Source organism: Mustela lutreola, chromosome 14, assembly GCF_030435805.1.
Source record: "Mustela lutreola isolate mMusLut2 chromosome 14, mMusLut2.pri, whole genome shotgun sequence".
Classification (NCBI taxonomy): domain Eukaryota; kingdom Metazoa; phylum Chordata; class Mammalia; order Carnivora; family Mustelidae; genus Mustela; species Mustela lutreola.
In genome coordinates, this window is record NC_081303.1 from 54,499,590 (window position 1) to 54,522,671 (window position 23,082).

The following is a 23,082-nucleotide window of genomic DNA, read 5'->3' on the forward strand; positions in this document are numbered from 1 at the left end:
CACACTAAATGAAGAACAGGTAAGGGCTTAAAGAGTGTAAAAGAGAAAATATGCAAATACACAAATTGTCCGAGGTTGTTGGGTAAATAACAGAAACATAGGGACAAGTGGTTGGATGAATAACAGAAAAACAAGTAACCTATTAAATGTTCCCAAAATATAATGAAGTATAATATAGCAAAATAGAGTAGCCTTGCAAATCAGAAAACTTAGGTTGGATAACAGCTCCAACACCATCTAGAAGGACTTGAGAACATCATGTAACTTCAGTGGGATTCAGTTCCACTATCTGTAAAATATTAACCTATCTGTGTTTTAAAGATAATATAAAGCTTAAATGATTATCTAAGTAGCCTGGAACATAGTTCTCTCTCATTTAAACATGAGTAATGAGGTATTTCATCTCTTATCTTTTCTGGTTTTATATCATTTTTCTTCCTTTCGCTATGTACCAGTGCACCTAAGGTTAATAGCTGTATGTAAGAAACAACTACAAACAGGACCCTACTTATGTTTTGTATCATCTCTAACCTTTTTCCCTAAGAGTTCTCAAGTGAATTATAGTCACTCATTTCTGTCAGTTAGCATAGGTCTTAAAAGTACAATGTTTACACTTTCGTAAACCTTGGCAGCTGACTAGACTCAGAGGATGTCATTTGACTGTAGAAGGTATAAAACTTCACTTAAACAACAACAACAAAATAGCAGTTCAATAAATATTCTAATATTTGCTTCCTATCAATGGACATTAGCCAAGCTAATGAGCCACATTAGATAATACAACTGAAGCAGGAGATGGGAAGGTAGGGAAGAAAATCAAACAAAAGTCAGGAATCATACACATGACTATCATAGGGAACTACTGCAGGATGAGAACATCTAACACGCAGCCGCAACTAATAGTTACTCTTCAATTACTGTAATTATCTTAGTATTATGGGCAGAGCACTAGATTTACAGCTAGAAGGTTAGTTTGAGTCCAATATCTTCTACTATCACCATATAAACTTGATCTGTTCTTTTAATATTTTTAATGTACTTTTTAAAGTACATTAAGCACCACATAAACACCACATAATGCAAGAAGAATGAACCCAGTCTGAAAGACGCTTCCTCCACTGCTGCGGACAAATCACAATTTCATTTTCTCATTTGTAAATCAGAGATGATACTCATTACCACCTCACACCTTTCAAAAGGGCCAAAACTAACAACACAAGAAACAACAGGTATTGGCAAAGATGTGCAGACAGGGGAACCCTCTTGCACTGGTGGTGGGAATGCAGCCACTCTGGAGAACAGTGTGGAGGTTTATTAATGCCACAGGTTCTAAGTGAAATCCCATACTCTAACAGTCTAGCCAAGTACAAACACACTCATGCCATGCTCCCAGTTTACTGCTCATTTCTAAAACCAGCACTGACCTTGAGCAAAATGATGAAGTACTTCACCTTTGGTGACCCAAATCTCTTTCCACTGCACGTGGACAAGCTATGATACCACTCCTGGATCCTAACCCTTTGGTAATCACTTTGTCTCCCCACATTAAAAAGCATGCCCAGTCATCACTCAATATTTATGGAACATCTATTATGAGCCAAGCACAAAAGTGACCCAAAGACCCCTGCCCTTAACATGTCTTAATAAAAGCAGAGAGGTATCTAAATGTTCTAGGCTGAAGAGAGTTAAAACTGGAAGATTTCTCGGGCATGACATTATAGAGTATGGCACCAATCACAAAGAATCAAGCTTTTTCTGATTTACTTCTCTAATATCCCTTCATGACAACTCTCCAGCCATTATTTCTTTATACCTTTACAGAATTTTCAGTAGATGTTAGGTATATATATCCATGCTATTAGAAAAATCTGTTTGGATGCCACTGAACAAAAAAATAATGCAGATGGAGAAAATTCCATTCTTTTTTTTTTAAAGATTTGATTTATTTATTTGAGAGAGAGATAAAGAGAGAGGGAGAGAGAGAGCATGAGAGTGGAGAAGGTCAGAGGGAGAAGCAGACTCCCCGTGGACCTGGGAGCCTGATGTGGGACTCGATCCTGGAACTCCAGGATCATGACCTGAGCCAAAGGCAGTGCCTTAATGAACTGAGTCACTCAGGCATCCCCAGATAGAGAAACTTCTAATATTTAAATGACTGATAGTGACAATCAATGTAGGTTCTCTTCTCAATCATGAGAAAGAAGAAAAATCCCTGATAGGGAAAAAAGTATTAACATTGATAATGTGCTATAAGGAAATATTTTAATTTCCTAAATTTAAATTTTGCAAACAAACTTGCTGAAGTTAGAAAGATATACTATCTCTCTAATTTTATATGCATAAGCCACAGGGAAGGGGAATTCTGGATATAAGTATCTGGGATTTTTGTTGTTGCTGTTGTTTTTAATTAACAACATTTCAACAGCTCTGGACTTTTAGCTACCTATTTAAATGGCAAATTTCAGAAAACTGTTTATATTAAGTGAGAGAAATACAGGAAAGAAGAAATTTCAGTGTGAATGTCTCAAGAACTTATTATACTAGAAAGGCTGAACATTAATGGATAGATGTGAGAAATTAGGTATGGATCCCAAGTGACAGAATGATTTAGGAGAAGACTAAGCTGCTTTAAAGCTTCATAAACTGAGTAACAGACAAACACAGGAGCTGTGAATCTTAAGGGAACTAATCCAGTGTCATGTGAAGAAAATTTTAGCATAAAAGGATAAATAGCTAATTTATCATCTTTGAATGTAAAAAAAAAAAAAGATTACCATAGAATTCACTCTTTATAAACTAAAAGATTATGTTAACTTCATTGTATATTTTAGATTTTGATTTTGTTTAAAAAGTAAGACCTCTAAAGAATATTAGTAAATATTGAGCCAAGCCTATTAAGGCTGAACTTAAATGTAATACATCATAATAGAGATTTTTAAAAAATAATTTATCTTCATGTATAAATATACATGTACAGGGCCATATATATGAATCTATGTAGCTTTGCATGTACATATAAATACAAACATTAAAAGCAAGATTATCAAAGTACTATTTTCAAAATGCTTAACATAATTCCAATGGAATTTTGAGATATGAATAGCATATCTCCGAAGTAAATTTAATGACATTTGTTCATTTCCTTACTAATTTTATTACTGATATTTTTATTAAAAAAAAAGTAACCATAGGTTCTTTCATTTCCTTATTACAAGCAAATTAAGATATAAGATTTGCTTCCAAATATAGTTTCCCATAACTGTAAGTATAAACATATCAAGAAAAGACTGGCTACTGCTATGAATTATAACAAAAATAGCTTAATACAGGTGCAGCTAACAAAGTAACTATTTCAGTGTCTATTTCACCAGGAATTATTTTTACTGATTTCAATTTGCTTTTTTTGACTTTTTTTTCTTTACTCTCCAATTCTTTCTGAGATCAAAATATCGGTATAAGCATGTATTCTGAATTATAATTGTCCATAGAATTTGGGAATAATTCTGTCTTCATCTCTCTATATGTAATTCAAAGTGTTTTTTGTTTGTTTCTTTTTGCATAAAAGTCACATTTTTAAAAAAATATTTTGTTTATTTATTTGACAGACAGAGATCACAAGTAGGCAGAGAGGCAGGCAGAGAGAGAGGAGGAAGCAGGCTCCCCGCGGAGCAGAGAGCCCAATGCGGGACTCGATCCCAGGACTCTGGGATCATGACCTGAGCCGAAGGCAGAGGCTTTAACCCACTGAGCCATCCAGGTGCCCCATAAAAGTCCCATTTAAGATTATTTTAAAAATCTGAGTTTCAACATTGCTCAATTTAAGGATTCTTGTCCTTCCTCTTGAAGTTAGGAGGTGAGGCTTACCGACAATCAGGCATGATGGACGGTGACTATGAGGCTCAAACAGTCTATAGTTGTTAACTACTGAAATCCTTGACTGCCAGCATTTTGTATCTGGGCTGGCTCTGACAAAAGGCAGTCTTTCTATAGTCGTACTTTTTCACTTTTCACAGACTCCTCAAAATAACTTCCACTTTAATATTTCAGCTGTGTTCACCCCTAGGTAACACACATCGGATTCATCCATTCTCTTGCTTCTGCCAACCTCCTCATTACTTGGGCACATAGAAACATTCATGGTTCTTTTTTGTTTTGTTTTGTTCTGTTTTAAGATTTTACTTACTTACATGACATTGAGAACAGGTGCATGAGTATGAATAGGAGAAGGGGTAGTAGGAGAGGGAGAAGCAAACTCCTTGCTGAGCAGAGAACCTGACACTGGGCTTGATTCCAGGATCCTGAGATCATGACCTAAGCCAAAGTGAGGTACTTAACCAACTGAGCCACCCAGGCACCTCAGAAACATTTCATGTCTAATCCATACCATTCTCAGGCCCAAAGGACACTTCCTAGGAACATTAGGCTTCCCTCCTGTTTGTTTCTTCCTTCATGTTGGAGCTGTTGGGCTTGTCTACAGGCTTCTGTCTTATGGTTTCAGGCAGCAAAGCCCCAGGATCTTAATACCCCATCTGCCTCCCCAACATAAATAACTTTTCTTTTCTATTTCCTCCCTTCCATTCTCTTCCTCCGACCCCAGAGATAACTGGAGGCAGGAAAAGCAGTTAACTTATTTTTCCACAATAAACTCTTTTTGCAAATTCCTTCTCCTCAATCTTCTAACCTGAAACTCAGTCATATCATAACCTGTGTTGGGGAAGAGGGAGCAGCTTTCTCCTCTTTCATAATCTCCCCACTTGTTTTTATCTCATACTTGGTGGTGACCTATGTTTTCTTGACTTTACTGAGGTATAATTTAAACATACTAAACTACTCATATTCAAAGTAGATCATTTGACCAATTTTGACATAGATTTACACCCATGAAACAATCAAGCAGTGTTTTCTAAACAACCCATCCATAATCCAGTCTTTTTATTTCATTGGTCAACATGAGAGTCATTCTGAGAAGAGAATCTATCATTAGATGTCTTAGATATTAAATCTTTCACTATGTTTACTCTTGGTGCACCATTGTAACTAGATTGTGGGAAAAAAATTTCAAAACGTCATTCATGTTCTAAAGTTTTAGACTGCTTGAGTTTTACCCTTTGGGCAAATAATCCTCAATTAAAACATTTCCAGAAATATATTAGACAACTGAATTCATATATTCTCAGTGTAATCACAGCACATATGTGTGTTCTTTCCCCTATTAAAGAAATACGCTTCAGGAAGCAAATCTACTCAATATTTTTTATGATCAAAAGCTAATTAAAGCCAAATAGTTCAACAAATTTCTTCTGTATAGAATTATTTCACAACTAATTCCAAAAAGGTTAAGTACAAGTTTTTAATGTCTAGGATGGAGATCATTAATTTTTGCTTTTGTTCTCCTGCTGAATCATTACCAAGTCCTTGGAAAATTAATTCTGTTTTTCACAAAAGAGTGTTACTTAAAGTGCTTATGAACTATCAATGTGTTTGGTTAAAGAGGCCAATGTGCCACAAAAGAGACTGCATAAATAGACCATGCCTTTTTGTATTTTCTTTCAACAGTTAAGACTACAACTATTATTTTAAAAGAAACATTTTTTTCTGAAAACTATGTTACTCAAGCTCAAAAACCTTTGTGCAATGGAAAGAAATATTTTTGAAGTTTAATTAGAATTAGCCAAAAAGTGTGGTTAATTGTCACTGAAGTCTTAGATTTGTCTTCCTTTTACTGAAGCTGCTCTTTTGGGAACTGGGAATCAACAGAACAAGAAGGTAGTTAATGACCAGTTTATTTCTGGTCACTAAAATCTCTAAAAAGCCTAAGGAAATAAGGAGTAGGGGCTCCTGACATAAAAAATGACACTGTTTCAAGAAGGAATTTTTTTTAAGTTTGAAGTGTCAATTTGTTTGCTATATATATGGTTTTCCAGTCCTCATAAGTCCTAATACAAATATTCTGTTCTTCTCCCCATCTCAAAAAAAAAAAATCAAAATTACTTAAACTACTGTTCAAAGTTCAAGTATTTCTTAGCTTATTGCCCAAGATTATTGCTTGAGCTCTATTCTCTAAACATTTGCATATTTACAGCTTTGTATAAATTACCTTCAATATTGGAGAAGTAGATAGGGAGGAAGGATAATAGACACTGTTCAGCATCTTACTCTCGATAAACATTTAAAATAATGATAATGATGGTTATAACTGCCATGTATTAAATGCTTACCATGTTCCAAGAATTTGCATTTGTCCTAATTCATTTTAACCATAGCCTAATGAATTAATTTTATTCCACTTATAAAAAGATAGAGAGGGCTCAATTCGCTTAAGTACGTTACTTAGTTTGTATATGTCTAGGTCAAAACTTAAATCCAGACCTACCTACAGATGTTCATAAACTTGTTCTTGGGCATGCTATACATTTTCTTCCAGCCTCCTTATTTTCTACTTTATTGGTGTTTGTTGAAAAGTAAATGGTCTAAATTCATTAATAGATTATTAATCTTGGGGTGCCTGGGTGACCGAGTCTGTTAAGCATCTGACTTGATGCTACACAAAACTTGATTTCAACTCGGATCATGATCTTAGGGTTCTTAGATCGAGCCCTGTGTCAGGCTCTGTGCTCAGCGTGGAGTCTGCTTGAGATTCTCCCTTTCACCCTCTGACCCTCCTCCCCTTACATGTGCTCGCTTTTTCTCTCCCAACTAAATAATCCCTTGAAAAAATAGATTACTAATCTTTTAGCTCAAGACATTAACTCCTTAAATTTGTCCTTTTACTTAAGAGAGTATTTCTGGATGGCAAGATTTAAGGGGCATTCTCTCATGTCTAATGTTTACTCAAAAGTTATCCATTGAATAGTCTTTTCCTGCCCTGCCTACCATCCTAGATATCCAAATGTAGTCCACTAGGAACCCCTGTGGACACGCTTAAAGCATGAGATGTTTAACATCTGGAGCATGCCGGGCACCAGATCTCATTGGCAGAATAACCTTTCTTTCTGGTGAGCAGTGACACAAATAATACAGACAACACTACCGGGAATACTCAATGAAAGACAGCTGGCACATTTTATCCTTTGGAACTGGATGTCTGTGACATGAGGAATTATGTAATTGTGAACCATAAAATTCCTGACGGTCTTCTATAGTGAGAAATTTGTTTCTCAGATAAACCTAAGAATGAAAAGTTGCATACTAGAAAGCACTTCCACAATCTTTCTTAATACACAAAACTTTAGTCCATCCAAATACATGCATGATAAATTCTTCCTCTATTTATCAGCTATTGCTAAGATCAAATATGAAAACACTTACCACAGAGACTGAAAAAGAGATGACTGCTACCCACAATCCAGTTTCTCTCATGATAGAGCAATGAAAAGGAACCATTATTCCTCCATAATTTGTAGGAGCAAAAAGGTATAAGTTTTTCATAGAGGCCATGAGAAGGTAAGGGCCAGAAAAAGGGAAAAACATCTAGCCTGACATTTCTTTACATCGTACTCCAGAAGGCTGGCTTGAAGAAGTAACACACCTCAGAAGAAAGAAGCTATTTCAGCAGATGTTCCAAGGCTAAGAGACATACATGTCTTAGGAGACCAGAGAGAGGAACTTTCCAAAAGTAACTGAAGAGAAGATGCCTCCAGTAGACATGTTTTTATTTTGGAGGGGAAGGAGACAGAAGAGAAAGAAATCAGTACTTCCATTGCTAGAGAAAACCAATAACACATTGATTCAAGTTAATGGACATCACTCTCTACCTCTTACAGTCCCTTCCTTTCTTCATGTGGACTTCTCCACAATTAGGTAGCCTAATGTGCGGGGACAGAGCACTAGAAACGCTGGATGGGTACATGGATAGGAAGTCTACATAGTTTCCTTTCCCTCTACACTTTTCTAGCCCGCAACAGTTGGGAGAGGGAAGAAGTTTTAACTTTTAATGAAAGAGTAGTTATTTTTATCCTGGACTATATATGATAATTACTAAACTGGCCATTTTTTATGGAACTACAAATAATCACTAAATTGTTGACTATCTGGGAACGAAACCCCAACCACCACTACTACTACCATCACCACCACCACCCCCACACACACATTAGGTTTGCCCAAGGCCAGAAAAAGAAGTAGTCACAGTTAAATGAGTTAAAATGGGCCAAAAGGAAATGAAAGCATTTTCTATCTACATACTACATGTCCTGGTGCTTATACTCGCAATTCTTTAAATTCCTTAGGACATTCTTAAAGCACTTTATAGTCTACCTTTTCTTGAATTCTCTCTCACACAGCAATCATCAGTACATTTGGGGGAATTTCTGCCAAAAGTGAGATGTGTATTTTAAACCGGGACTGGACTCTGTTTTGTATCTGTGTCATTTCCTATTTTATATATCCCAGGTGCTATGACTGCTAAAGAGAAGAGAGGCTAACAAAACAGGTAACACAAATTAACTCTGCTACTGATCTTGTTCTTCTAATTAGATCTCTGAAGAGCTCCTATGTCACCCTGCCAGAAAATGGAGGCAAACCTCTGCCTGCAATCAAAAAAGAGATTAAAGAGTATCTGTGCTTTAGGAGCCTTATATTAGGCTTGTTATAGCTTATCACATTAGCACCAAGCCCTTGTCTGGGCACCATCAAGTTGTACATTACCTAAGAATACAGAAACCATACCAAGATCTGATTCATCACTGGAAATTATTATCTATATTGGAAAGAAGCAACTGAGTTCCTTTGAATCCACAGGTTAAAATTTTTGAGAAAAATCTTTATAAGTTGGGACTATGCTCTTGACTAATTTATAGCCAATCAAGAAACTTTTTTTTTAATACTTCACCTCAAAGATAATCATTAATGCTCAATGAAGGAGATTGGTCCAAAAATATTTTTCAAGTCTTATTAGGGGTCAAAAGATGAAATGAGAATTCTTTTATCAATTATTTTTATCAAAATTCACTTACAGTTATGTAACTTTCCTTATGTTTTAAGAAAAAGCACAGTTACATCCTTTGAGAAACACCTATTTGGAAAAGATAATGGTAGAGTAAAAAGTTAAATGAAATTCAGAGTACCTGAAGCCTTGCCCTGGGTTTGTCACTAATTAATTTTCTTACCCTGGAAATCACATAGTGTTGCTTTGACTCTCATTTTATTGAATCTACTTTTATAAGATTATTCATATCCTCTAGTAATAAAGAAATTAAACAGTTCTTACAATCTCAAATTAGGATAGATCTATTCAATCTTGTCCACAAAACTATTATGAAGATCAAAAATATATGTGAACAAACTTATAAAAGTATAAAGTGCAAAACAAATGTTAGTACAAAGGCTAAATTCTCAATAACATACTGAAGACCTTTGCAAATACACTTAATATTATTTATTTTACTAATCCTCACAATAATGCAGGTCAAGTAAGTATTACTATAACCCTAATTTCACAGGGGAATATAGAACTATATCAAGATGACATACACAATAAATAGTTGTCTCAAGTAATCAATAACAGAAAGCCCCAGAAAACCTGGCCCAGACAAATATTTCTGAAAAAACAGTATATTCAAAATTTGAGGTTAGGACAATAAGTGTAAATTTAAAATGCATAAGAACTTAATGTATTCTTGAAATTTAAGATATCAGTGCCCTTCTTATAGTTAGCTACATTTAAGTACCAAATTACACAAATGAAAATATTTCATTCATTAAGGGGACAAACCAGTAAATTTATTGTTTCCAAATCTGTCATTTAAAATTTAAAATTCCAGTATGTCTGCAAAAAGGGAACTAATGATTAATACACAATAGACTTGATGATGTTGAAAAACATGAAAGTGGGTACACTGACCACTTTCACAATTTTGAATTTGATGTGAGTAGGAGGGATTTGGAGGCTGCCAAAACAAACCGCATGGAAGTAGGAACTGAAAAAATCCAAGAAGATACATTTTTCTGCTGCTGTTGTCCAAAAGTATTATCTTTAGATAGATATCCCTGGAAATTATTTTAAAAAAGCAATATCAGAGAGATCTCCCAGAACAGAAACACAAACGTTTCCCTGTTACATTTAATATAATATAGAATTTATATTTACCTAATGGATTATTGTTGTACTTCCACAAAGTTACTTTGCTAATTTTTATAAAACCCTCTAATGATCCTCTTAAAGGCCCATAAACTAGTAAACCAATCTCTTAAATAACTCTTTAAGTAGCATTTTGCAAAAATGCTTCCTTCATTTCTTTACTACCATTTACACTGACTACCAGCAAATTCAGCTTCAAAAGATTTTCGCATTTTCAGGAAGGGCAAAAACATCATACTTCCCATCTTATGATGAGTTCACAGCCCCGCAAGAACTGAGGAGCTGAGAACAAAGACCTGCTGTTTTGAAAACTGTGCATGAACCCCAAACAAGGACTGTCATCTGATCTTGTCTGCTGTGGTGAATGTTTAACATAACTCTGATACAACCATGGAGTTCCTTTTGTAACCCTTTCTTTTCACACTGATCTATAATACTGATTTTATTTCCATTCATTCTTATACAATCCATGTGGATATGGTTGGAGGAATTTAGTAAACAGTGATTGAGTTGAACAGAGGCTATCACAACTTTACAGTAGAAATTCCAAGGAAGTTCAGTAAGTGCCAATGACACCAATAGTAAAACCATGCCCATGAGGATAGTGGAATTATCTATTTGCAAGTCAATATCTTGGATTTGAATTAGAGGAACATGGTGATCCTATTGATCTTGACTCACTTAGAAGACAAAACAAACAGAAAGCACAGAAATTGGATTGACTTTTTGTAAGTCAACTTAACATTTCTAACCAAAATGTCAAAAATACACCATCCAAAAGTTCTAAAAATCCTGTTTGTTTTTTTGTTTTGGTTTTGTTTTTATGGATTTCACTTCATCTGCATTACTAGTTTTAGGCTCATAGTAATATTGTAGCATTTGGAGATGGGATATTATCACCCAATATACATTTCAAAGAACTTTCTTGTAGAATTTAACCATTAATTGCTGGAGGCTTATTACCTGGGCCTTACTGATTTTATAACATTCTGAAGGGAAAAGCAGTATTTTTTTTAACGATTTATTTCAGAGAAAAAAAGAACATGTGTGTGCATTGGGGAGGGGCTGAGAGACAGGAAGAGAGAATCTTAGCAGCCTCCACACTTGAGAACACAGCCCAAGGCGGGACTCGATCTCATCACCCTGAGATCAATACCTCAGTGGAAACCAAGAGTTTGACGTTAAACCTCCTGCACCACTCAGGTGCCCCAGGAAAAGCAATGTCCTGTGAGTATATTTAAATTTCAGTTTCTTTTTTTTTTTTTTAAAGATTTTATTTATTTATCAGAGAGGGGGGGCGGAGAGAGAGCACAGGCAGACAGAATAGCAGGCAGAGGCAGAGGGAGAAGCAGGCTCCCTGCCGAGCAAGGAGCCCGACGTGGGACTCGATCCCAGGACGCTAGGATCATGACCTGAGCCGAAGGCAGCTGCTTAACCAACTGAGCCACCCAGGCGTCCCTAAATTTCAGTTTCTGAAGAGATTTCAGAATGAACAAATCTAAATAAACAAATCTCTTCAAAATAGCATTTAAGAAAAAAATTTTTCTGTCTCTTCTATTGAAACTGAAAATACAGGTATAACAAGTGGTAAGATCCAGAATATGACAAAAGCCCCAAAAGTGACTTTAAAATTTAGCTAAAGTTCTCAGCCAGACTCACATTAATCACATGAATATTATGAAGAGTTATTGTAAGACTTATTGTATGTTAACACAATCTCTCTTTACACTGGAGTATTTACTAGAAAGGGCGAGAGTAGAATATATGTACATGCATGCAGCTCCAAACTTTATTCAGAGGATATGAGCCTTCCCCTTTACTTCCTAGGATAGAGGGGAGGGATTATGTATCTGTAAGCTGTAGGAGTGAACTGGCAGGACATGAATAACTCAGCTGGCTGAATGTACCTACTAAGACCCTGGACCACTATTCTCACCCTGCCCCTCTTGTCCTCACACAACAGGCAACAACACACTGATTAGAATAAAGCCAATGTGAAATTGGTGGAAAACATGGAAAAGTTTCTTATTCTCTCCTTTATAGTAAACTAATGTTCAGTGGTACCTCCTCCAAGAGAAATAAGAGACAAATGGTGACAAATCTGGAAGAAACAAATAAAAGATAACACATTTGGAACTACAATAAATTACTTTCACAAAATCGCTTATGAGCAAGCATGTCATATTAAGCCACTGGGTTTCAGGGTTTTTAAGGCAGGGTTATGATGGAATGGAGTTAGAGTGTGAGGGAAATAAAATGGAAGTGAGTATAAAGAAAATAAAGGAGCTGAGAATGACTCCTAAGTTTGCATAAGGTAAGGAGGCCTTATTTCTGGTGATTACGCATGTTTTTTTTGTTTTGTTTTTTAAATCATGATGGCAGGATAAAGTATCTTCCTTCCTTCCTTTGAACATTATCAGGTTTTTTTGCTTTTTTTTGAAAAGTAATCATGTATTACTTCTGGAAACTACGCTGTATCACTGATCACCTAAAAAGAATCAATGAATATATGTGATCTAGGTCAATACCTTTGACATGAAACAGACACAGAACTAAAACAAGCCCATCTACCAGGCACTTGACATACTGCTGTATTAGGGGCATTCCACAAACCTAGAAATCCTGAGAAATGCTTTCTTCTAAAGCTTAGAGATAGATGAGTATATGAGTATATGAGTATCTCATACGCATATGAGATGCATAGTCTCATATGGTGTATTAAATCATACCATATTTCATATATATATTTCACTTATTCCTCAAGATGACCTGATAAAAACCGCTATCATTGAGAGTTTTTGTTACTGAACAACTTGAAATGATAAATGTTAGATCCATTCCACAAAAATAGTTTACAGTCTCCTAAAATGAAATTTTCTCTTAGGTTTGTAAAATAATTTTCTACTTTAAAATGAAAAACATAATTATAGACATATCTCTTTTCTCCTAGGTCTATTGTTATTCAAACTGTCCCCTTCATCTTTGACTCTAAACTCTTTCCTTGGACAAACAATATTTAATTACCATTAGTTAGGAGTAAGTCCCTCTTTTTAGAATGTTAATATTTCAGTTATGAATGATGTCCTTTGTTATTTTCACTGTAGTTGATTTGCAGAGGTATTTTCCTACTTAATATATAAAATAATCTTAGTGCATATATATAAAACCAAATGAAAGCCAAATGAGAAGAAGAGAAGAAATACTTGGAGATGAGGGAGTTGTGTGTAAGAATGTATGTATAGCTGAGAGTGAAAATTAGGACACGTTCCAATTTTTGCAGAGCTTAGCAGAAATAGTAATATTCTTCTCCAAGAATATCTTTTCTTAATACTATCTCTAAATAACCATATCAAACTTCCTCTTTAACATCTTTGTGCTGTTATTATGCTATTTTTTCTTCACACAAAAAACAATCACTGTATTAAAACCATGTTTCCTATATTACAGATGAGCCCATATCTATAATTCTATTACAAAAATGCACTGGTGTTTTTAATGCCAGCAGCTTTTAGATAATTATGTTTTTAACACAAATTTATCAGCATAACAACCCATTCCACAAAATGGAAAAGAGGCAATATTTACATCAATGGCGCTTTGAAACTAACACTTTCCCTCAGGGATCTATAGCCACAGAGTCTCTAGTCTTTTCTCTTGACAGGTTATAAATATTCTCAGAAGTAACTGTTTTGATGTTGCCTTAAAAACAGGGGTAAAAGTAAAGAAAACTGGGACTACATGCATTTTCACATAAATTTCTCTATCACATTTGACAGTTTAATTATATTGTTGTTATTTGCATTTCTCGTGTTACTTCATACGTTGGAGTCCCAGCTAATGGATTTCCATAAAGCAATACTTCATAGTGTTCTTTGCCGAATGAAATCTTATCTTAGTTTTTTGTTGTGCTAGATAAATTCAATCAACAACAACCATATGTTAACAACTTTGAAGTTTGTTTGTTAGAATCAATAATTTCTGAAAGCCTTGATTCTTGGCTATACATAATACATGTCCTCAAATAAAAGCATTCCATGATAGAGAGAATTTAAAAAAAAATCACCAAGGAAATTAACTGGGGGGTAAAAAGAAATTGTGTTCATATTTCAACACAATTTGAAAACACTTGTATCCATCTCCCTCTAGCAAAAATTACCTAAGGATTAGAAAAATTTCTGCCATGTCTTATCTCTCAAACTTCCCCACACTAGAATCCAAAGATAATTTACAGAAGCATGAATTATTTGAATATTGCTTTGTACACTTTAATAAATGCTGACTACCATCAGACTCCAATTAATACAGTAACATTTTAGTCTTTAAGGAATGAGTAGGATCACTTTTAAGTATCTTGCAGAATAAAACAGAAGAATCTAATCTCAACTGACAAAATTGCATTATTTTATTTCCCTCCATTATTGGCCATGTTACTTGCATTTTCACTATACTTTCACTTTTGTGTGTGGATGTGTGTGTGTGTGTGATATTGAGAAACATGGTAGAAATCTTTGAATAAGGCCTACTAGGTCCTTTATTCAACCAAGAAGAAATTAGAAGGTTCTAAAATTGGAACATGCATTTAGCACCACCTGGGAGCTTTGTAAAAACAGATTCCTCGGTTCTGTCTCTAGAGTTGCAAAATCAGTAGCTCTGATTTGAATCAGAATCAGGGCCTCAGAATCTGAATGTCTTACAAGTTCCAGGAGATGATGATACTGGTCTGGGGGACCATGCTGTCAGAGAACAGGATAAGAGGAATTCTGTGCAGAGAATTCAGCTCTTCCCAAAGATGATTTGGCTCAGTTTCTATGGGGGAGGAAATCTTTTTTCCTCTTCCCTCTAGATTATTAAATGGGGGGATCTAATAATTAAATTGACATCAAGATGATTAACAGAAGAAAAATTTAATTCCATACATAGAGGAGCTCATAAAAATATGATGCCCAAAAAGGTGGCCCAAGTCAGCAGTTTTTATACTTTTAAAAGAAAGAAACAATAAATTTGCGAAGAACTGATAAGACAAGGAAGTTTGGGTTTGGGGTAGTTTGTTACTGAAGAAGTAACAGCCTTTGTTTATACAGCATGCTTAGTCCTGAATTCCTTATCTCTGGTGATAAGGATGTCCCTTTGCCTCCTGCTATGAGAAGGGTACCTTTCACTTGGGAGATTTATTTCCCGCTCTCAGGGGGGACAAAAGAGGGTCAGAGCATTCTTCCCGCACTGGCTGTTTCTTAAGTAACTTTAATTCAAAATAATCAATATGCCAAAATGGCATACTTTGGGGTAACTTGCCCTAAACCCCATCATCCCTCGTTCCAAACTACTAAGTAGATCATTTTAATGAGTATCTGTTTTTTCTCCTCTTAAAATGACTCCAAAGACAACTGAAAAATTAAATGCGGTTTCATTAATTCAAGAGCTCAGCCTTAGTAAAGAGACAATTCTCTTTTCCTGACAGAAGAGCAGAATGATTTTAAAACGAATGGACGGACAGAAGGAAAAAAAAGAGGAAGGAAGGACAGGAGGAAGGGTGGAAAGAAGCAGCTAATTACAAGTTAAGCTCTAGGGAGCAAGTCCATCATTACAAAAGTTGGGGACATGCTTTGTTTTTCTCACTTGTCACCTCATTGTAGGAATGACGTATTATTCAAAATCCGGTATTGTTCAGGTCAGGGAGGGGAGAAATAAAGAAGGAGGGAAGGAAGGGAGAATGAAGTAAAGAAAGAAAGAAATTAGTTTCAAGGGCTTTAGAGAGAAAGATTTCTCAAATAATGACAGTAAAATATATGTAATTTCACCTAAAAAGAGGACTTGATGGCCACAGAATCTGCCAATTTGAGTAATTTTACAAATCTTATCTATTGTCCTCAAACACTTTTTTCTTTAAATTCTCAGCTACCACACACAATTGGGTGGTCAATTAGGATAATTTGTTGATAGGCTCATTAGCAATTTCATTTGGGGGCCTCTGGTTGCATTCCCAAAGGATTAAAATAAGAAATTTCTAAGAATCTTATTTCAAATGAATGTTCCAATCAATGAACAATTATGAAGCTAATCAATTTTAAATAGAATATTTTTGTAAGTTTGAAATGTTTTACAGGACACTTTCTTAATTACTAATCGTGCTTCCTTTTGGAAGAACAGTTGGGAAAAAAGGCACTCTAGCTACTACAAGTAATTGCCTGTTGCAAAGATTTAGTAATCTCACCTTGAAATTTTATTTTAGACATTACTGAAAATATGTAGACGTTTAAACCAGATTGCAAAAGATTCCAGACACTTCTATTAGGATCTCTTTTCTAAGCCACAGTAATTTTTCAGACCATAGTAATAAAATGGGATGTTGTCTCATCCACACCTGTTGGCTGTTTATCATGCGCCCAGCACCTCCCAGATTTATGAATCCAGCACCTAAAAAGAAGACAGTCTAGGAAGAACACAAGATAACTACCTGAAATCAGGAGTCTACATGTCATCCAAAAGAAAGGAAGTGAAAAAACTGGTTTCCATTGTAAGGGAAAAAAATGGACTTTAATTTCGGAGAATGATCCTCAGGGACACAGCTGGCAGAGTGAGAAGTGCTCAGGTGAGAGACTGTCCTGCTCATCTGGCAGGACTGACATCACCATTTCAGCAGAGCCATGGTTTCCCTACCTTGGTATCTCATTACAGATATGAATGTTACTCTCTGGTATTGTTCAGGCTAAAATATTCATGGTGAAAAAAATTATTTAAGCTCCACATAGAACTGAATGCACATAAGAAGTACAGTCAGATCTTAAAGAAAATTCAGCTCTTTCTATGTGGTTGAAAATAACAACCATTCAGTATTAAAGCTGATCCTTACCTAGTTCGAATTAAATATGTTTGTCTTCTTTATTTTTAAAGTTATTTGGTGCCTCCTCAAAAACCTGTGCTTAGAGTTCGTGGGCCTTTTACTGGTATGTTTGTTTTCTTGTTGAGTGTGTTACTATTTTGTCATAGTTATTTTTGTTTTGAGCAGAATAATACCTCCTCATTTATAATTGTAAATATTAAAACATTTGTATAAACTGCATAGCTAGCTCAAACTTTATTTACAGAAATGTTTCTTCTGGGTCATCAAAATGTAAATGCCTTTCTGAATCCATAATTGAGCAAGTGCGTATGTGTGAGAGAGAGAGAGAGAGAAAGGGAAAATATACACTAATGTGACTGGCTTTTGATGATGTTTAAGAAACAGCTGTCAGTCAGTCTGGCTGAGTTCCTGGCAGTTTTTATATGGATGTAGGCTGAATAACCATTGGATATTTCTCACCCAAATGTTCTGCAGATGTTGGCAAAAAGATAAAGTCTCTTTAAAGGGACAAATGTGCATTTTAAAGTGAAAGCAGAAAGATGAAGCCTCACTCTTTCCAAGGAATAACACTTGTTTGTTCTGACAAATCCAAAGAATAAGTGAAAAACACCCAGTAAATAAAAATTTACCTCCTGAACTGACATCCCTCCTATATGAGGTGCATACTTTGAATGTTTTAGAAGAAACTATACAATAGCCAGTAAGGAAACAACATGTACCTACATACTGGCATTTCAAAGCTAGAATCCATATGTTTTTTAAAATAAATCAGGCAATCTTTATGTTTCCAATCAACTCATCACAGACAGTATTTTTAAAGTTGGAAATCTTCCAAATAAATAGCTTTTTCCAGGATATAGCATGATTCTGCATAATCCATTCTAACAAAGAATCTGAAATTAAGATAAAAAATATTTACCACTAAATATGTTGCAAATTTTAGTCATATAAATGGTTCTAATACTATGTCTCCCCATCAATCAAGATTCAGTTAATACAAAACAATTGTGTATTATAAAAATACACAATTGTAGAGACAGTTTCATTTAGGCTGATTAGAATAATGAAAAATATGGACTTTAAAGATAGATATCTTGATGAATTTCTATTCTCTTCTACTTACTGGCTATGTAGTCATGTGGAAGTCACTTCAGCTCTCTGAGCTTAAATTTCTTCATGATTACACAATAATGGCCCCTGCTAGCCCTATTCTTTCAAGCATCATTTGAGATAATAGATACAAAATTAATTTATAAGTATAACACACTAGTTTAAAAAAAAAAATCAGTGGACTTAAAATTAGAATGACATTTTCAAGTTCCAGCTCTGCTATGTGAACTTGGAAAGGTTATTATTTCCCTTCAAGCCTATGAGCTTCCTCCATACCTACAGTGTGGTCCCTAAAATACAGCATCAGTATCACCTGGGAACGTGTTAAAAAATGCCCTACCCTAGGCCCCCTGAATCAGAAACTCTGGGGGCGCCCCATCATTCTGTGTTTTAAGGAGCCCTCCAAGTGATCTTTAATACATTTAAAAGTCTTAGAACCATCAAACATATCTCAAAAGCTGTTTTTAGGATCAATAGAATCACCTGTGGTATTTATGCAGGTATATACGTGTGTGTATGTGCACACACATACCAGCCCACATACGTATACTCTGACCACCCAAGCTAATTAAATCAGAAATCTCTACAGATACTAACCCAAGCACCAAGCAAAGATCACATTAATTTAATTCAGGTAGTGCTATTAATTTCCAGAAATGTTATAGGTGATCAAAGCACATGGGGGTTCATTCTAGATACTTACAACTGGTTACTTCAATTATTTCTATTGTGCAAGGTCATGGGTTCCCTGGAATTTCTAGGTCTTCAGTATTTCTCTACCAAACTAAGCAGAAAAATGTATGGGGAGTCTGAGTATACTATACACACACACACACACACACACACACACACAGATAGATAGATAGATAGATAGATAGCCAGGAGTAGAGAACGATAGTCCCCTTTAAACACAAGGAATAAGTTCCAAGAGCCCCAGTGGATGCCTTAAACTTCATATAATACCAAACCCTATATATCCTAGGATTTTTCCTATATATACATATTTATAATAAAGTTCAATTCATAAATTAAGCACAGTAAGATTAACAAGTACTAACAAAACAATTATAACAATATGTGTAATAAGTCACATGAAGTGGCCTCTGGAAGTATCTCATAGTACTGCATTTGCCCTTGCTGGGATGTGAGATAAAATGCCTATGTGATGAGATGAAGTGAGGCAAATGACATAAGCATTGTGACCTAACGTTAGGCAGCTATTACCCTTTTGATGATACCTCAGAAGGAAGACCATCTGCTTCCAGGCAGCAACTGACAGGTAACTGAGACCAAACAGAATGAAACTGTGGACTGGGTAGGGATGAGGGGGTAGGAAAGCTACCCTAGTTTGAGGGAAACGCATAGCGTCCACCCTACCCTCTACTCCATAACCACTGACCCAGAACCACAAAAGAAAATTGGATTCTTCTCTCCATTGCTGCTTCCACCCTTTTCTTTAGGAAATTAGGCTTGGAGACCTCAAAAGCAAGCAGTTGTGGTCTTCAAGGGATATCTACTTCTGTTATGGAACAAAACTCCTCTTAGACAAAGAAGTATAAAACCTGGAAAGAGCAAGCAGCTGCTATCACAATGAATGAACTTGAAATACAAGTATAGGGTAAACTAGATTAAAGCAACTATCGAGGAAAATTGATTCTTTTGTTTTTTGTTCTCCATTTAAATGTGCAAAATGTGACCCAAAGCATAAGTGAACAGACGTCATACAGGTTTCAAATCTATTTGTAAATCAAATGTGTTTTATTCAATTATTCAGTCAAAAGAAAAAAAAAGTGGTAGTTCTATACCTAAAAAGGCTTTTGACTAAATCAGTTAATTGATCCAGTGAATTAATTGTCCCTTTATCTCACCTAACTTACCCTTCTCAAACCGTGGGCTTAGCTGTAGCAAGGATCTCCGAAGTTACCCAGTAAGCATGGCACATAATAATGGAACATCAGTTTTTCACAACACATTTAGAACAATATGTAATTTTGTAATATGGAGTATTACAAGCAAAGCAAGATTTAAATGAATCAGAGAAACCTTATGCTGGTGTAGGCCACTGTAGCTTTACCACCAAACCATTCTGCACAGGCCACCTGACCTCTGTGTGCTCCTACAAAGCTTCTTTTATTAGTAGTAGTATAAAGACAGAAAAATGTGAGCACTCTATTTGAAAAAAAAAAAAAAAGAAATAGGGGAGTACTTCAATTACAGAGCTCATCCAGGCTATAAAAAAATACTATGTTTAAACTATCAGCATAATTGAGGTCAAGGAATTATAGTAATAATTGCTTAAAAATTTCAACTCATATACACGTAAAATAAACATCAATGTCATGAATGTCAACTCCAATCTGCTAGTAGAATAGCAATGTTAAATTAAAATGCTGTCTCATGAAAACAGAGGTGACACTGGTGAACATCTTTATACTACTTCAAATTGGAAGCCAAGAATACTGTCAACAGTGCTCACTCCACACAAGTATACAGACACAAACTGTGCTCCAACTGTACTTGTGACCAAGTAAAATATAACTTGCTTTTCAGCAAATTGCCATGTACAAATGAACCCACCTCACAAGAAGCAAGTTTTCATGCCTGCAAATTCAACAAGATAGTCAAAACTTTGTACCAAATATCTCAAATATAAAATCCAATAATGTACGTTAGTGTTATAATCTTCTGTAAGTGAAATTAAGGATATTATAATAGCTGAGGTATGATTAAACAGTCTTATATAAATACGACTCAGAACTTCTAAATATATATATACAATTGATGGTGTTAAGATGGTGTTTTTGAGATATGTATTTACCTAAACAAAATAAACCAATATGGCTCCAGATTCATGGGATATTGGCCAACTGGTATACTTAAGTCACTAAGGATTATACACAGAAGTCAAAATTAAGCATCAAAAGAAGTCATTCTTTTTGTTGTTGGTAATACTGCTATCTACATGTCTCCTAATTTTAATTTTCCTATTCTCTATGATAATTAGTGAAATATACTTATACCTATAAGATTGGCAAAAGTAAAAAAAAAAAAAGTGACATATACAGTATTGGCAGGGGTAAGGAGAAGCAGGTGGTACTGTCAAATTTGACAATTTCTAAGTAACATAATTCAGCAATATCTGTCAAAATTAAGATACACACATTTTGACATAGTTTTCCTACAGTTACTTATCCTGTTATATATATACTTGCATATATGCAACATAAAATATGTACAGGGATAATTTTTCCAAACTAGTCACTATAGGAAAGAGCTGTGGGGAGGGAGCCCTGCCCCTCAATACGCTACTGGTTAATGATTTATTCATTAAAAAGAAATAATATACAACTATTAAAAGGAATAACTCTAGACATACTAATAGGAAATAATTTCTAAAACAGAACATGAAAAACAACTGTTAGAACAATATGTATTAGATATAACAATTTTGATTGCATAAGCAAATGGAAAAGTAAAATAGGTCTTTAAATTCTTAGCTAAATTTAGAAATATACCTAAGATATTCTGAGGCTCTTTTTGGAAGGTATCTAGGTAGTATGGGAACTATCATAAGAGACACTTTTTCAATTTTATTCATTTGGTAAATTTTAAATTTTATGCCATTTATGTGATTATGTATTTTTAAGCTTAGAAATGCAGAAAACTTGAGTTGATTTTTCCAGAGCCACCAGAGAAATGGAATACATTTGTGATAAAAACCTGAAATTCTTTTTTTATCCCCCCTTTGGAAGTATACTAGTTTCTTGTTGTTGTTGTTGTTTTTTTCAAATTTTAGTTTAAATCCTGGTTAACATATAATATAATATTAGTTTCAGGAAAATTTAGTGATTTGTCACTAACATATAACACAAAGTACTTATCGTAAGTACTGCCCTCCTTAACACCGAAATAGCCCATCCCCCACCCACCTCCCTCCATCAACCTTCAGTTTGTTCTGTCATTAAGAGGCTCTTAGGGTTTGTTTCCCTCTTTTTTTTTTCTCCCAAACCTGGCATTTTTCATACATCTGTGTGTGTGTACGTATGCATGTTTTAACTATGTTAGATACTATTTTTACAAATGAGAAAATGGAAGTTCAGAAAGATTCAGTAATTGTCTCTAGCAACTGTGTCCCAGCAAATAAATGGCAGCATCAAATGTGTTCAACTCCACCGAGCTCTGAAGCCTGTGGTCTTAACCAACACACTGCACATGTTCTTTAGAGATTATTTACAACCAGATATCTATCAGTGTTAGTTTTGAACTTTTAAATTGATATTCAATGCCAAACTTTTAAATTGACAAATTTAACCTTACATTTTACCAACAATCACCATCATTAAATAATTTAGTGTCTTTTACAGTAAACACCCCATTTTGTAAATTTATCTCTGCATCAAGTAGAAAGACAGCCATTATCAGAACTATTGAGAAGGCCTTTCTGCAACACTGATCTTTTTACTTTCTGAATTATGCTAATTGTGCTTTAAATAAAAACTCAAAACAACATGTTGATCATTTTGGTTATTAGTATGCAATAAGAACAAATGAATCCTGGTTGATAGTGCTAGAAATTGATAGTTTCAAATTCTGAACTCAGTTCATAGCTTCACAACTGCTTTTCAAGTGTAACTTCTATCAAGTCTCTTAACCCCTGGAAACTTCATCTCTAAAAGGGTAGCTGCAAAATGTGCCATCCTCCATGGGAATTATGAGCTGTCATTAATTAATGTTTTGTAGAGCACTCTGAGATTTCATTTGAATGATGCTACATCAATGCAAAGTATCAGTAAACCACTTAAAAATCAAATTGTCACCTGCTCTACAGACTCAGGCAAAGCCTGCAGTTTGCTGATAATGAAGTTGGCTCTTGTGTATGGTTTTTGAAGCTAGTTGGGGTAGAGTTTATTAGAGCATCATTTTAATAAGGCTATTTGTGAGCCTAACAGAATAATAGAGGTGTGTAAATACTTTAACTCTCAATTACTTGGGCAGAGGCCTGTTTACCTTCCCACTGCTGCTTAATAGTCAGCCAGAGGCTGATTGATGATGC